Raw genomic sequence first — 17,612 nt, 5'->3', positions numbered from 1 at the left:
AATTGCTCCTAGCACTTGAAACTGAATGGGATTCAACTCAGTTTCTGAAGTTTAATTGAACCCTAGTTTGCCATTCAAGAAAAACACTCTGCTTTTGAAAAAGGGCATTCTTGCACTCTACTCTGTTTTTAATATATCCATAACCGTAGCTAGCTAAAAACAAAATAAGTGTGCTTCCTACACATACGGGGCATATCTAGTTCAACTCAGTATTGGAAACTAAGTAAAACAGCAGCTTTCTTCAGTCCAATACACTGTACTTCCTGGGAACAGAATCCAATGCTATGTGCATTGTGTATGGCCAGAATAGCACAATAGTGGTATTATTACCCTGAATTAACACTTGTTGCTAGAACTTGAAACTGAATGTGATTCAATTCCGTTTCGGAAGTTTAATTGAACCCTAGTGTGCCATACAAGAAAAACACTCTGCTTTTGAGAAAATAGCATACATGCACTCTACTGTGTTTCCTATAGGGCCAGTAGAGTGAGCTAGCTAAAAACAAAAGAACTGTGCTTCCTACACAAACGGGGCATATCTAGGTCAACTCAGTATTGGAAACTAAGTAAAAAAGGAGCTTCACTTTAGTCCAATACACTGTACTTGCTGGGAACAGACGCGAAATCTATTTGTACTTTTTATGGCCAGAATAGCACAACAGAGGTGTTCTTACCCTGAATTAACACTTGCTGCTAGAAATTGAAACTGAATGTGATTCAACTCCCTTTAGGAAGTTTAATGAACCCTAGTTTTCCATACAAGAAAAACACAATGCTTTTGAGAATAGGGCATTCTTGCACTCTACTGTGTTTCCAATAGGGCCAGTACAGTGAGCTAGCTCAAAACAAAAGAACTGTGCATCATACACAAACAAGGCATATAGTTCAACTCAGTATTGGAAACTAAGTCAAACAGGAGCTTCTCTTCAGTCCAATACACCATACTTGCTGGGAAGAGACTCGAATGCTATTTGCACTGTGTATGGCCAGAATAGCACAGAGTGGTGTTCTTACCCTGAATTAACACTTGCTGCTAGCACTTGAAATTGAATGTGATTCAACTCCATGGAAGAGGTTTATTTGTACCCTAGTTTGCCATAGAAAAAAAACACTCTCCTTTTCATAAAAGGGCATTCTTGCACTCTACTGTGTTTCATCTAGGGGCAGTACAGTGATATAGCTCAAAACTAAAGAACTGTACTTCCTACACACACGGGGCATATCTAGTTCAACTCAGTATTGGAAACTAAGTAAAAAAGGAGCTTCTCTTCAGTCCAATGCACTGCACTTGCTGGGAACATACGCGAAATCTATTAGCACTGTGTATAGAAAAGAATAGCACTAGAGTGTTGTTCTTACCCTGAATTAACACTTGATCCTAGCACTTGAAAATGAATGTGATTCAACTCCGTTTAGGATGTTTAATTGAACCCTAGTTTGCCATACAAGAAAAACACTCTGCTTTTGAGGAATGGGCATTCTTGCACTCTACTGTGTTTCCTATAGGGCCAGTACAGTGAGCTAGCTCAAAACAAAAGAACTGTGCTTCCTACACAAACGGGGCATATCTAGTTCAATTCAGTATTGGAAACTACGTAAAACAGGAACTTCTCTTCAATCAAATAGACTGTACTTGCTGGGAACAGACACGAATTCTATTTGCACTGTCTATGGCCAGAATAGCATAAGAGTGGTGTTCTTACACTGAATGAACACTTGCTGCTAGAACTTGAAACTGAATATGATTCAACTACATTTAGGAAGTTTAATAGATCCGTAGTTTTCCATACAAGAAAAAGACTCTGCTTTTGAGAAAAGGGCATTCTTGCAATATACTCTGTTTCCAATATGTCCAGAACAGTAGCTAGCTCAAAACAAAAGAACTGTGCTCCCTACACAAATGGGGCATATCTAGTTCAACTCAGTATTGGAAACTAAGTAAAACAGGAGCTTCTCTTCAGTCCAATACACTGTACTTGGTGGGAACAAATGCGAAATGTATTTGTACTGTATGGCCAGAATAGCACAACAGTGGTCTTCTCACCCTGAATTAACTCTTGCTGCTAGAACTTGGAACATAATGTAATTAACTCCCTTTAGGAAGTTTAATTGAACCCTAGTTTGACATACAAGAAAAGCACTGTGGTTTTGAGAATAGGGCATACTTGCACTCTACTGTGTTTCCTATAGGGCCAGTACAGTGAGCTAGCTAAAAACAAAAGAACTGTGCTTCCTACACAAACGGGGCATATCTAGTTCAACTCAGTATTGGAAACTAAGTAAAATAGGGGCTTCTCTTCAGTCCAATTGACTGTAGTTTCTGCGAACATACGCGAATGCTATTTGTACTGGATATGGGCAGAATAGCACACGAGCGGTGTTCTTAACCTGAATTAACACTTGCTGGTATCTCTTGAAACTGAATGTGATTCAACTCAGTTTAGGAAGTTTAATTGAACCCTAGTTTGCCATACAAGAAAAACACTCTGCTTTGGAGAAAAGGGCATTCTTGCACTCCACTGTGTTTCCTATTGAGCTAGTACAGTGAGCTAGCTCAAAACAAAAGAACTGTGCTTCCTAAACAAATGGGGCATATCTAGTTCAACTCATTATTGGAATCTAATTAAAACAGGAGCTTCTGTTCAGTCCAATACACTGTAGTTGCTGGGAAGAGACACGAATGTTAATTGCACTGTATATGGCCAGAATAGCACAAGTGTGGTGTTCTTACCCTGAATTAACACTTGTTCCTAGCACCTGAAACTGAATGTTACTCAACTTCGTTTAGCAAGTTTAACTGAACCCTAGTTTGCCATTCAAGAAAAATACTCCGCTTATGAGAAAAGGGCATTCTTGCAATCTACTGTGTTTCATCTAGAGGCAGTACAGTGAGATAGCTCAAAACTAAAGAACTGTGCTTCTCCACAAACGGGGCATATCAAGTTTAACTCACTATTGGAAACTAAATAAAACAGGGGATTCTCTTCAGTCCAATACACTGTACTTGCTGGGAACAGACGCGATTTCTATTTGCACTGTGTATGGCCAGAGTAGCACAAGAGTGGTGTTCTTACCCTAATTTAACAATTGCTGCTAGCACTTGAAACTGAATGTGATTCACATCCTTTTAGGAAGTTTAATTGAACACTCGTTTGCCATACAAGAAAAAACACTCTGCTTTAGAGAAAAGGTCATTCTTGCACTCTACTGTGTTTCCTTTAGGCTAGCACAGTGAGCTACCTCAAAACAAAAGAACTGTGCTTCCTACACAAACGGGGCAAATCTAGTTCAACTCAGTATTGGAAACTAAGTAAAACAGGAGCTCTCTTAAGTCCAATACACTGTACTCGCTGAGAACAGACGCGAATGATACTTTGACTCTGTATGGCCAGAATAGCACAAGACTAGGGTTCTTCTCCTTTATGAACCCTTGCTGCTAGAACTTGAAACTGCACGTAATTCAACTCCGTTTAGGAAGTTTAATTGAACCCTGGTGTGCCATACAAGAAAAACACTCTGAATATGAGAAACGGGCATTCTTGCACTCTACTGTGTTTACTATAGGGCCAGTACAGTGAGCTAGCTCAGAAAAAAAGAACTGTGCTTCCTACACAAAAGGGGCCTATCTAGTTCAACTCAGTATTGGAAACTAAGTAAAACATGAGCTTCTCTTCAGTCCAATGAACTGTATTCGCTGTGAACAGACGCGAATGCTATATGCACTGTGTATGGCCAGAATAGCACAAGAGTGGTGTTCTTAGCCTGAATGAACACTTGCTGCTAGATCTTGAAACTGAACGTGATTCAACTCGTTAGGAAGTTTAATTGAACCCTAGTGTGCCATGCAAGTACAACTCTCTGGTATTGAGAAACGGGCATTCTTGCACTCTACTGTGTTTCCTATAGGGCCAGTATAATGAGCTAGCTCAGAACAAAAGAACTGTGCTTCCTATACAAACGGGGCATATCTAGTTCAAGTCAGTATTGGAAACTAAGTAAAACAGGAGCTTCTCTTCAGTCCAATACACTGTACTCGCTCGAAACAGACGCGAATGCAACTTTGACTGTGTATGGCTAGAATAGCACAAGAGTGGTGTTCTTATCCTGAATGAACCCTTGCTGCTAGAACTTGAAACTGCACGTGGCTCAATTCCATTTAGGAAGTTTAATGGAACCCTAGTGTACCATGCAAGGAAATCACTCTGCTTTTGAGAAACGGGTATTCTTGCTCTCTACTGTGTTTCCTATAGGGCCAGTACAGTGAGCTAGCTCAGAACAAAAGAAATGTGCTTCCTATACAAACGGGGCATATCTAGTTAAACTCAGTATTGGAAACTAAGTAAAACAGGAGCTTCTCTTCAGTCCAATACATTGTACTTGCTGGGAAGAGACGCTAGTGCTATTTGTATTGTGTATGGCCAGAATAGCACAAGAGTGGAGTTCTTAGCCTGAATGAACCCTTGCTGCTGGAACTTGAAACTAAACGTGATTCAACTTCCGTTAAGGAAGTTTAATTGAACCCTAGTGTGCTATGCAAGAAAAACTCTCTGGTTTTGAGAAACGGGCATTCTTGCACTCTACTGTGTTACCTATAGGGCCAGAACAGTGAGCTAATTCACAATAAAAGAACTGTGCTTCTTACACATACGGGGCATATCTATTTCAACTCAGTATTGGAAACTAAGTAAAACAGGAGCTTCTCTTCAGTCAAATACACTGTACTCGCTGGCAACAGACGCGAATGGTATTTGCACTGTGTATGGCCAGAATAGCACAAGAGTGGTGTTCTTAGCCTGAATGAACCCTTGCTGCTAGAAATTGAAACTGAATGTGATTCAACTCCTTTAGGAAGTTTAGTTGAACCCTAGTGTGCCATGCAAGAAAAACACTCTGATTTTGAGAAATGGGCATTCTTGCACTCTACTGTGTTTCCTATAGGGCCAGTGCAGTGAGCTAGATCAGAACAAAAGAACTGTGCTTCCTATACAAACAGGGCATATCTAGTTCAACTCAGTATTGCAAACTAAGTAAAACAGGAGCTTCTCTTCAGACCAGTACACTGTACTCGCTGGGAACTGACACGAATGCTATTTGCCCTGTGTATGGCCAGAATAGCACAAGAGTTGTGTTCTTAGCCTGAATGATCCCTTGCTTCTAGAACTTGAAACTGAAAGTGATTCAACTCCGTTTATTAAGTTTAATTGAACCCTAGTGTTCGATGCAAGAAAAACACTCTGCTTTTAAGAAACGGGCATTCTTGCACACGACTGTGTTTCCCATAGTGAAAATACAGTGAGATAACTCAGAAAAAAAGAACTGTGCTTCCTACACAAACGGGGCATATCTAGTTCAACTCAGTATTGGAAACTAAGTATACCGGAGCATCTCTTCTCTCCAATACACTGTAGTAGCTGGGCACAGACGTGAATGCTACTTGCACTGTGTATGGCCAGAATAGCACAAGAGTGGTGTTCTTGGCCAGAATGAACACTTGCTGCTAGAACTTGAAACTGCACGTGATTCAACTCCGTTTAGGAAGTTTAATTGAACCCTGGTGTGCCATACAAGAAAAACACTCTGAATATGAGAAACGGGCATTCTTGCACTCTACTGTGTTTCCTATAGGGCCAGTACAGTGAGCTAGCTCAGAAAAAAAGAACTGTGCTTCCTACACAAAAGGGGCCTATCTAGTTCAACTCAGTATTGGAAACTAAGTAAAACAGGAGCTTCTCTTCAGTCCAATGAACTGTATTCGCTGTGAACAGACGCGAATGCTATTTGCACTGTGTATGGCCAGAATAGCACAAGAGTGGTGTTCTTAGCCTGAATCAACACTTGCTGCTAGATCTTGAAACTGAACGTGATTCAACTCGTTAGGAAGTTTAATTGAATCCTAGTGTGCCATGCAAGTACAACTCTCTGGTATTCAGAAACGGGCATTCTTGCACTCTACTGTGTTTCCTATAGGGCCAGTATAATGAGCTAGCTCAGAACAAAAGAACTGTGCTTCCTATACAAACGGGGCATATCTAGATCAAGTCAGTATTGGAAACTAAGTAAAACAGGAGCTTCTCTTCAGTCCAATATACTGTACTCGCTTTGAACAGAAGCGAATGCTATTTCAATTGTATATGGAAAAAAATAGCACAAGAGTTGTGTTCTTAGCCTGAATGAACCCTTGATGCTAGAACTTGAAACTGAACGTTATTCAACTCTGTTTAGGAAGTTTAATGGAACCCTAGTGTGCCATGCAAGAAAAACACTCTGCTTTTGAGAAACGGGCATTCTTGCACTCTACTGAATTTCCTATAGGGCCAGTTCAGTTAGCTAGATCAGAACAAAAGAACTCTGCTTCCTACACAAACGGGGCCTATCTAGTTCAACTCAGTATTGGAAACTAAGTAAAACAGGAGCTTCTCTTCAGTCCAATACACTGTACTCGCTGGAACTGACGCGAATGCTTGTGCACACTGTATGGCCGGAATAGCACACTTGTGGTGTTCTCAGCCTGAATGAACCCTTGTTGCTAGAACTTGAAACTGAACGTGATTCCACTCCGTTTAGGAAGTTTAATTGAACCGTAGTGTGCCAAGTAAGAAAAACACTCTGGTTTTGAGAAACGGGCATTCTTGCACTCTTCTGTGTTTCCTATAGGGCCAGTACAGTGAGAGAGTTCAGAACAAAACAACTGTGCTTCCTAAACAAAAGGGGCCTATCTAGTTCAACTCAGTATTGGAAACTAAATAAAACAGGAGGTACACTTCAGTCCAATACACTGTACTCGCTGGGAACAGACGCAAATGCTATTTGCACTGTGTATGGCCAGAATAGCACAAGAGTGGTGTTCTTAGCCTGAATGAACCCTTGCTGCTAGAACTTGAAACTGAACATGATCAACTCGTTTAGGAAGTTTAATTGAACCCTAGTGTGCCATGCAAGTACAACACTCTGCTTTTGAGAAACGGGCATTCTTGCACTCTATTGTGTTTCCTATAGGGCCAGTACAGTGAGCCAGCTCTGAACAAAAGAACTGTGCTTCCTACACAAACGGGGCATATCTAGTTCAACTCAGTATTGAAACCAAAGTAAAACAGGAGCTTATCTTCATTCCAATAAAAAATATAGTCCCTGGGAACTGACACGAATGCTACTTTGACTGTGTATGGCCTGAATAGCACAAGAGTGGTGTTCTTAGCCTGAATGAACCCTTGCTGCTAGAACTTGAAACTGAACGTGATTCAACTCCGTTTAGGAAGTTTAGTTGAACCCTAGTGTGCCATGCAAGAAAAACACTCTGCTTTTAACAAACGGGCATTCTTGCAATCTACTGTGTTTCTAATAGGGCCAGTACAGTGAGCTAGCTCAGAAAAAAAGAACTGTGCTTCCTACACAAACGGGGCATATCTAGTTCAACTCAGTATTGGGAAGTAAATACAACAGGAGCTACTCTTCAGTCCAATACACTGTACTTGCTTCGAACAGACGCAAATGCTATTTGCACTGTGTATGGCCAGAATAGCACAAGAGTTGTGTTCTTAGCCTGAATGACCCCTTTATGCTAGAACTTGAAACTGAACGTGATTCAACTCTGTTTAGTAAGTTTTATTGAACCCTAGTGTGCCATGAAACAAATACACTCTGGTTTTGAGAAACGGGCATTCTCGCACTCTACTGTGATTCATATAGGGCCAGTACAGAGAACGAGTTCAGAAAAAAAGAACTGTGCTTCCTATGCAAACGGGGCATATCTAGTTCAACTCAGTAATGGAAACTAAGTAAAACAGGAGCTTCTCTTCAGTCAATACACTTTACTTGCTGGGAACAGACGTGATTGCTATTTGCACTGTGTATGTCCAGAATAGCATAAAAGTGGTGTTCTTAGCCTGAATGAACCCTTGCTGCTAGATCTTGAAACTGGACGTGATTCAACTCCGTTTAGGAAGTTTAATTGAACCCTAGTATGCCATGCAAGAAAAACACTCTGCTTTTGAGAAACGGGCATTCTTGTAATCTACTGTGTTTCTAATAGGGCCAATACAGTGAGCTAGCTCAGAAAAAAAGAACTGTGCTTCCTACACAAACGGGGCATATCTAGTTCCACTCAGTGTTGGGAAATAAATAAAACAGGAGCTAATCTTCAGTCTAATACAATGTACTTGCTGGGAACAGACGCGAATGCTATTTGCACTGTGTATGGCCAGAATAGCACAAGAGTGGTGTTCTTAGCCTGAATGAACCCTTGCTGCTAGATCTTGAAACTGAACGTGATTCAACTCCGTTTAGGAAGTTTAATTGAACCCTTGTGTGCCAAGCAAGAAAAACACTCTGGTTTTGATAAACGGGCATTCTTGCACTCTACTGAGTTTCCTATAGGGCCATACAGTGATGTAGCTCAGAACAAAAGAATTGTGCTTCCCCCACCAACGGGGCATATCTAGTTCAACTCAGTATTGGAAACTAAGTAAAACAGGAGCTTCTCTACAGTCAATACACTTTACTGGCTGGGAACAGACGTGATTGCTATTTGCACTGTGTATGGCCAGAATAGCATAAGAGTGGTGTTCTTAGCCTGAATGAACCCTTGCTGCAGGATCTTGAAACTGAACATGATTCAAATCCGTTTAGGAAGTTTAATTGAACCGTAGTATGCCATGAAGAAAAACACTCTGCTTTTGAGAAACGGGCATTCTTGCACTCTACTGTGTTTCCTATAGGTCCAGTACAGTGAGCTAGCTCAGAAGTAAAGAACTGTGCTTCCTTCACAAACGGGGCATATCTAGTTCAAGTAAGCATTGGAAACTAAGTAAAACAGGAGCTTCTCTTCAGTCCAATACACTGTACTCGCTGGGAACAGACGCGGATGTTACTTTGACTGTGTATGGCTAGAATAGCACAAGAGTTGTGTTCTTATCCTGAATGAAGCCTTTCTGCTAGAACTTGAAACTGCCCGTGGTTCAATTCCATTTAGGAAGTTTAATTGAACCCTAGTGTGCCATGCAAGAAAATCACTCTGCTTTTGAGAAACGGGCATTCTTGCACTCTACTGTGTTTCCTATAGGGCCAGTACAGTGAGCTAGCTCAGAACAAAAGAACTGTGCTTCGTACAACAACGGGGCATATCTAGTTCAACTCAGTATTGGAAACTATGTAAAACAGGAGCTTCTCTTCATTCCAATACACTGTACTCGCTTCGAACAGACGCAAATGCTATTTGCACTATGTATGGCCAGAATAGCACAAGAGTTGTGTTCTTAGCCTGAATGAACCCTTGATGTTAGAACTTGAAACTGAACGTGATTCAACTCTGTTTAGTAAGTTTTATTGAACCCTAGTGTGTCATGAAAGAAAAACACTCTACTTTTGAAAAACGGGCATTCTTGCTCTCTACTGTGTTTCCTATAGGGCCAGTACAGTGAGCTAGCTCAGAACAAAAGAACTGTGCTTCCTACACAAACGGGGCATATCTAGTTCAACTCAGTATTGGAAACTAGGTAAAACTGGAGCTTCTCTTCAGTCCAATACACTGTAGTTCCTAGAAACAGACGCCAATCCTATTTGCACTGTTTAGGGCCAGAATAGCACAAGAGTGGTGTACTTACCCTGAATTAACAATTGCTCCTAGCACTTGAAACTGAATGGGATTCAACTCAGTTTCTGAAGTTTAATTGAACCCTAGTTTGCCATTCAAGAAAAACACTCTGCTTTTGAAAAAGGGCATTCTTGCACTATACTCTGTTTCCCATATGTCCAGAACAGTAGCTAGCTCAAAAAAAAAGAACTGTGCTTCCTACACAAATGGGACATATCTCGTTCAACTCAGTATTGGAAACTAAGTAAAACAAGAGCTTCTCTTCAGTCCAATACACTGTACTTGCTGGGAACAGATGCGAAATATATTTGTACTGTATGGCCAGAATAGCAAAACAGTGGACTTCTCACCCTGAATTAACACTTGATGCTAGAACTTGAAACTGAATGTGATTCAACTCCCTTTAGGAAGTTTAATTGAACCCTAGTTTGCCATAGAAGAAAAACACTCTGCTTTTGAGAAGAGGGCATTCTTGCACTCTACTCTGTTTTTAATATATCCATAACCGTAGCTAGCTAAAAACAAAATAAGTGTGCTTCCTACACATACGGGGCATATCTAGTTCAACTCAGTATTGGAAACTAAGTAAAACAGCAGCTTTCTTCAGTCCAATACACTGTACTTCCTGGGAACAGAATCCAATGCTATGTGCATTGTGTATGGCCAGAATAGCACAATAGTGGTATTATTACCCTGAATTAACACTTGTTGCTAGAACTTGAAACTGAATGTGATTCAATTCCGTTTCGGAAGTTTAATTGAACCCTAGTGTGCCATACAAGAAAAACACTCTGCTTTTGAGAAAATAGCATACATGCACTCTACTGTGTTTCCTATAGGGCCAGTAGAGTGAGCTAGCTAAAAACAAAAGAACTGTGCTTCCTACACAAACGGGGCATATCTAGGTCAACTCAGTATTGGAAACTAAGTAAAAAAGGAGCTTCACTTTAGTCCAATACACTGTACTTGCTGGGAACAGACGCGAAATCTATTTGTACTTTTTATGGCCAGAATAGCACAACAGAGGTGTTCTTACCCTGAATTAACACTTGCTGCTAGAAATTGAAACTGAATGTGATTCAACTCCCTTTAGGAAGTTTAATGAACCCTAGTTTTCCATACAAGAAAAACACAATGCTTTTGAGAATAGGGCATTCTTGCACTCTACTGTGTTTCCAATAGGGCCAGTACAGTGAGCTAGCTCAAAACAAAAGAACTGTGCATCATACACAAACAAGGCATATAGTTCAACTCAGTATTGGAAACTAAGTCAAACAGGAGCTTCTCTTCAGTCCAATACACCATACTTGCTGGGAAGAGACTCGAATGCTATTTGCACTGTGTATGGCCAGAATAGCACAGAGTGGTGTTCTTACCCTGAATTAACACTTGCTGCTAGCACTTGAAATTGAATGTGATTCAACTCCATTGAAGAGGTTTATTTGTACCCTAGTTTGCCATAGAAAAAAAACACTCTCCTTTTCATAAAAGGGCATTCTTGCACTCTACTGTGTTTCATCTAGGGGCAGTACAGTGATATAGCTCAAAACTAAAGAACTGTACTTCCTACACACACGGGGCATATCTAGTTCAACTCAGTATTGGAAACTAAGTAAAAAAGGAGCTTCTCTTCAGTCCAATGCACTGCACTTGCTGGGAACATACGCGAAATCTATTAGCACTGTGTATAGAAAAGAATAGCACTAGAGTGTTGTTCTTACCCTGAATTAACACTTGATCCTAGCACTTGAAAATGAATGTGATTCAACTCCGTTTAGGATGTTTAATTGAACCCTAGTTTGCCATACAAGAAAAACACTCTGCTTTTGAGGAATGGGCATTCTTGCACTCTACTGTGTTTCCTATAGGGCCAGTACAGTGAGCTAGCTCAAAACAAAAGAACTGTGCTTCCTACACAAACGGGGCATATCTAGTTCAATTCAGTATTGGAAACTACGTAAAACAGGAACTTCTCTTCAATCAAATAGACTGTACTTGCTGGGAACAGACACGAATTCTATTTGCACTGTCTATGGCCAGAATAGCATAAGAGTGGTGTTCTTACACTGAATGAACACTTGCTGCTAGAACTTGAAACTGAATATGATTCAACTACATTTAGGAAGTTTAATAGATCCGTAGTTTGCCATACAAGAAAAAGACTCTGCTTTTGAGAAAAGGGCATTCTTGCAATATACTCTGTTTCCAATATGTCCAGAACAGTAGCTAGCTCAAAACAAAAGAACTGTGCTCCCTACACAAATGGGGCATATCTAGTTCAACTCAGTATTGGAAACTAAGTAAAACAGGAGCTTCTCTTCAGTCCAATACACTGTACTTGGTGGGAACAAATGCGAAATGTATTTGTACTGTATGGCCAGAATAGCACAACAGTGGTCTTCTCACCCTGAATTAACTCTTGCTGCTAGAACTTGGAACATAATGTAATTAACTCCCTTTAGGAAGTTTAATTGAACCCTAGTTTGACATACAAGAAAAGCACTGTGGTTTTGAGAATAGGGCATACTTGCACTCTACTGTGTTTCCTATAGGGCCAGTACAGTGAGCTAGCTAAAAACAAAAGAACTGTGCTTCCTACACAAACGGGGCATATCTAGTTCAACTCAGTATTGGAAACTAAGTAAAATAGGGGCTTCTCTTCAGTCCAATTGACTGTAGTTTCTGCGAACATACGCGAATGCTATTTGTACTGGATATGGGCAGAATAGCACACGAGCGGTGTTCTTAACCTGAATTAACACTTGCTGGTATCTCTTGAAACTGAATGTGATTCAACTCAGTTTAGGAAGTTTAATTGAACCCTAGTTTGCCATACAAGAAAAACACTCTGCTTTGGAGAAAAGGGCATTCTTGCACTCCACTGTGTTTCCTATTGAGCTAGTACAGTGAGCTAGCTCAAAACAAAAGAACTGTGCTTCCTAAACAAATGGGGCATATCTAGTTCAACTCATTATTGGAATCTAATTAAAACAGGAGCTTCTGTTCAGTCCAATACACTGTAGTTGCTGGGAAGAGACACGAATGTTAATTGCACTGTATATGGCCAGAATAGCACAAGTGTGGTGTTCTTACCCTGAATTAACACTTGTTCCTAGCACCTGAAACTGAATGTTACTCAACTTCGTTTAGCAAGTTTAACTGAACCCTAGTTTGCCATTCAAGAAAAATACTCCGCTTATGAGAAAAGGGCATTCTTGCAATCTACTGTGTTTCATCTAGAGGCAGTACAGTGAGATAGCTCAAAACTAAAGAACTGTGCTTCTCCACAAACGGGGCATATCAAGTTTAACTCACTATTGGAAACTAAATAAAACAGGGGATTCTCTTCAGTCCAATACACTGTACTTGCTGGGAACAGACGCGATTTCTATTTGCACTGTGTATGGCCAGAGTAGCACAAGAGTGGTGTTCTTACCCTAATTTAACAATTGCTGCTAGCACTTGAAACTGAATGTGATTCACATCCTTTTAGGAAGTTTAATTGAACACTCGTTTGCCATACAAGAAAAAACACTCTGCTTTAGAGAAAAGGTCATTCTTGCACTCTACTGTGTTTCCTTTAGGCTAGCACAGTGAGCTACCTCAAAACAAAAGAACTGTGCTTCCTACACAAACGGGGCAAATCTAGTTCAACTCAGTATTGGAAACTAAGTAAAACAGGAGCTCTCTTAAGTCCAATACACTGTACTCGCTGAGAACAGACGCGAATGATACTTTGACTCTGTATGGCCAGAATAGCACAAGACTAGAGTTCTTCTCCTTTATGAACCCTTGCTGCTAGAACTTGAAACTGCACGTGATTCAACTCCGTTTAGGAAGTTTAATTGAACCCTGGTGTGCCATACAAGAAAAACACTCTGAATATGAGAAACGGGCATTCTTGTACTCTACTGTGTTTACTATAGGGCCAGTACAGTGAGCTAGCTCAGAAAAAAAGAACTGTACTTCCTACACAAAAGGGGCCTATCTAGTTCAACTCAGTATTGGAAACTAAGTAAAACATGAGCTTCTCTTCAGTCCAATGAACTGTATTCGCTGTGAACAGACGCGAATGCTATATGCACTGTGTATGGCCAGAATAGCACAAGAGTGGTGTTCTTAGCCTGAATGAACACTTGCTGCTAGATCTTGAAACTGAACGTGATTCAACTCGTTAGGAAGTTTAATTGAACCCTAGTGTGCCATGCAAGTACAACTCTCTGGTATTGAGAAACGGGCATTCTTGCACTCTACTGTGTTTCCTATAGGGCCAGTATAATGAGCTAGCTCAGAACAAAAGAACTGTGCTTCCTATACAAACGGGGCATATCTAGTTCAAGTCAGTATTGGAAACTAAGTAAAACAGGAGCTTCTCTTCAGTCCAATACACTGTACTCGCTCGAAACAGACGCGAATGCAACTTTGACTGTGTATGGCTAGAATAGCACAAGAGTGGTGATCTTATCCTGAATGAACCCTTGCTGCTAGACTTGAAACTGCACGTGGCTCAATTCCATTTAGGAAGTTTAATGGAACCCTAGTGTACCATGCAAGGAAATCACTCTGCTTTTGAGAAACGGGTATTCTTGCTCTCTACTGTGTTTCCTATAGGGCCAGTACAGTGAGCTAGCTCAGAACAAAAGAAATGTGCTTCATATACAAACGGGGCATATCTAGTTAAACTCAGTATTGGAAACTAAGTAAAACAGGAGCTTCTCTTCAGTCCAATACATTGTACTTGCTGGGAAGAGACGCTAGTGCTATTTGTATTGTGTATGGCCAGAATAGCACAAGAGTGGAGTTCTTAGCCTGAATGAACCCTTGCTGCTGGAACTTGAAACTAAACGTGATTCAACTTCCGTTAAGGAAGTTTAATTGAACCCTGGTGTGCCATACAAGAAAAACACTCTGAATATGAGAAACGGGCATTCTTGCACTCTACTGTGTTTCCTATAGGGCCAGTACAGTGAGCTAGCTCAGAAAAAAAGAACTGTGCTTCCTACACAAAAGGGGCCTATCTAGTTCAACTCAGTATTGGAAACTAAGTAAAACAGGAGCTTCTCTTCAGTCCAATGAACTGTATTCGCTGTGAACAGACGCGAATGCTATTTGCACTGTGTATGGCCAGAATAGCACAAGAGTGGTGTTCTTAGCCTGAATCAACACTTGCTGCTAGATCTTGAAACTGAACGTGATTCAACTCGTTAGGAAGTTTAATTGAATCCTAGTGTGCCATGCAAGTACAACTCTCTGGTATTCAGAAACGGGCATTCTTGCACTCTACTGTGTTTCCTATAGGGCCAGTATAATGAGCTAGCTCAGAACAAAAGAACTGTGCTTCCTATACAAACGGGGCATATCTAGATCAAGTCAGTATTGGAAACTAAGTAAAACAGGAGCTTCTCTTCAGTCCAATATACTGTACTCGCTTTGAACAGAAGCGAATGCTATTTCAATTGTATATGGAAAAAAATAGCACAAGAGTTGTGTTCTTAGCCTGAATGAACCCTTGATGCTAGAACTTGAAAATGAACGTTATTCAACTCTGTTTAGGAAGTTTAATGGAACCCTAGTGTGCCATGCAAGAAAAACACTCTGCTTTTGAGAAACGGGCATTCTTGCACTCTACTGAATTTCCTATAGGGCCAGTTCAGTTAGCTAGATCAGAACAAAAGAACTCTGCTTCCTACACAAACGGGGCCTATCTAGTTCAACTCAGTATTGGAAACTAAGTAAAACAGGAGCTTCTCTTCAGTCCAATACACTGTACTCGCTGGAACTGACGCGAATGCTTGTGCACACTGTATGGCTGGAATAGCACACTTGTGGTGTTCTCAGCCTGAATGAACCCTTGTTGCTAGAACTTGAAACTGAACGTGATTCCACTCCGTTTAGGAAGTTTAATTGAACTGTAGTGTGCCAAGTAAGAAAAACACTCTGGTTTTGAGAAACGGGCATTCTTGCATTCTTCTGTGTTTCCTATAGGGCCAGTACAGTGAGAGAGTTCAGAACAAAACAACTGTGCTTCCTAAACAAAAGGGGCCTATCTAGTTCAACTCAGTATTGGAAACTAAGTAAAACAGGAGCTTCTCTTCAGTCCAATACACTGTACTCGCTGGGAACAGACGCAAATGCTATTTGCACTGTGTATGGCCAGAATAGCACAAGAGTGGTGTTCTTAGCCTGAATGAAGCCTCGTTGCTAGAACTTGAAACTGAACGTGATCAACTCGTTTAGGAAGTTTAATTGAACCCTAGTGTGCCATGCAAGTACAACACTCTGCTTTTGAGAAACGGGCATTCTTGCACTCTATTGTGTTTCCTATAGGGCCAGTACAGTGAGCTAGCTCAGAACAAAAGAACTGTGCTTTCTACACAAACGAGGCATATCTAGTTCAACTCAGTATTGAAACCAAAGTAAAACAGGAGCTTATCTTCATTCCAATAAAAAATATAGTCCCTGGGAACTGACACGAATGCTACTTTGACTGTGTATGGCCTGAATAGCACAAGAGTGGTGTTCTTAGCCTGAATGAACCCTTGCTGCTAGAACTTGAAACTGAACGTGATTCAACTCCGTTTAGGAAGTTTAGTTGAACCCTAGTGTGCCATGCAAGAAAAAAACTCTGCTTTTAACAAACGGGCATTCTTGCAATCTACTGTGTTTCTAATAGGGCCAGTACAGTGAGCTAGCTCAGAAAAAAAGAACTGTGCTTCCTACACAAACGGGGCATATCTAGTTCAACTCAGTATTGGGAAGTAAATACAACAGGAGCTACTCTTCAGTCCAATACACTGTACTTGCTTCGAACAGACGCAAATGCTATTTGCACTGTGTATGGCCAGAATAGCACAAGAGTTGTGTTCTTAGCCTGAATGACCCCTTTATGCTAGAACTTGAAACTGAACGTGATTCAACTCTGTTTAGTAAGTTTTATTGAACCCTAGTGTGCCATGAAACAAATACACTCTGGTTTTGAGAAACGGGCATTCTCGCACTCTACTGTGATTCATATAGGGCCAGTACAGAGAACGAGTTCAGAAAAAAAGAACTGTGCTTCCTATACAAACGGGGCATATCTAGTTCAACTCAGTATTGGAAACTAAGTAAAACAGGAGCTTCTCTTCAGTCAATACACTTTACTTGCTGGGAACAGACGTGATTGCTATTTGCACTGTGTATGTCCAGAATAGCATAAAAGTGGTGTTCTTAGCCTGAATGAACCCTTGCTGCTAGATCTTGAAACTGGACGTGATTCAACTCCGTTTAGGAAGTTTAATTGAACCCTAGTATGCCATGCAAGAAAAACACTCTGCTTTTGAGAAACGGGCATTCTTGTAATCTACTGTGTTTCTAATAGGGCCAATACAGTGAGCTAGCTCAGAAAAAAAGAACTGTGCTTCCTACACAAACGGGGCATATCTAGTTCCACTCAGTGTTGGGAAATAAATAAAACAGGAGCTAATCTTCAGTCTAATACAATGTACTTGCTGGGAACAGACGCGAATGCTATTTGCACTGTGTATGGCCAGAATAGCACAAGAGTGGTGTTCTTAGCCTGAATGAACCCTTGCTGCTAGATTTTGAAACTGAACGTGATTCAACTCCGTTTAGGAAGTTTAATTGAACCGTAGTATGCCATGAAGAAAAACACTCTGCTTTTGAGAAACGGGCATTCTTGTACTCTACTGTGTTTCCTATAGGTCCAGTACAGTGAGCTAGCTCAGAAGTAAAGAACTGTGCTTCCTTCACAAACGGGGCATATCTAGTTCAAGTAAGCATTGGAAACTAAGTAAAACAGGAGCTTCTCTTCAGTCCAATACACTGTACTCGCTGGGAACAGACGCGGATGTTACTTTGACTGTGTATGGCTAGAATAGCACAAGAGTTGTGTTCTTATCCTGAATGAAGCCTTTCTGCTAGAACTTGAAACTGCACGTGGTTCAATTCCATTTAGGAAGTTTAATTGAACCCTAGTGTGCCATGCAAGAAAATCACTCTGCTTTTGAGAAACGGGCATTCT

Source organism: Peromyscus maniculatus, chromosome 9 (assembly GCF_049852395.1).
Source record: "Peromyscus maniculatus bairdii isolate BWxNUB_F1_BW_parent chromosome 9, HU_Pman_BW_mat_3.1, whole genome shotgun sequence".
In the NCBI taxonomy this organism is placed as follows: domain Eukaryota; kingdom Metazoa; phylum Chordata; class Mammalia; order Rodentia; family Cricetidae; genus Peromyscus; species Peromyscus maniculatus.
The sequence above is the reverse complement of the archived record's forward strand: the minus strand, read 5'-3'. Positions refer to the sequence as shown.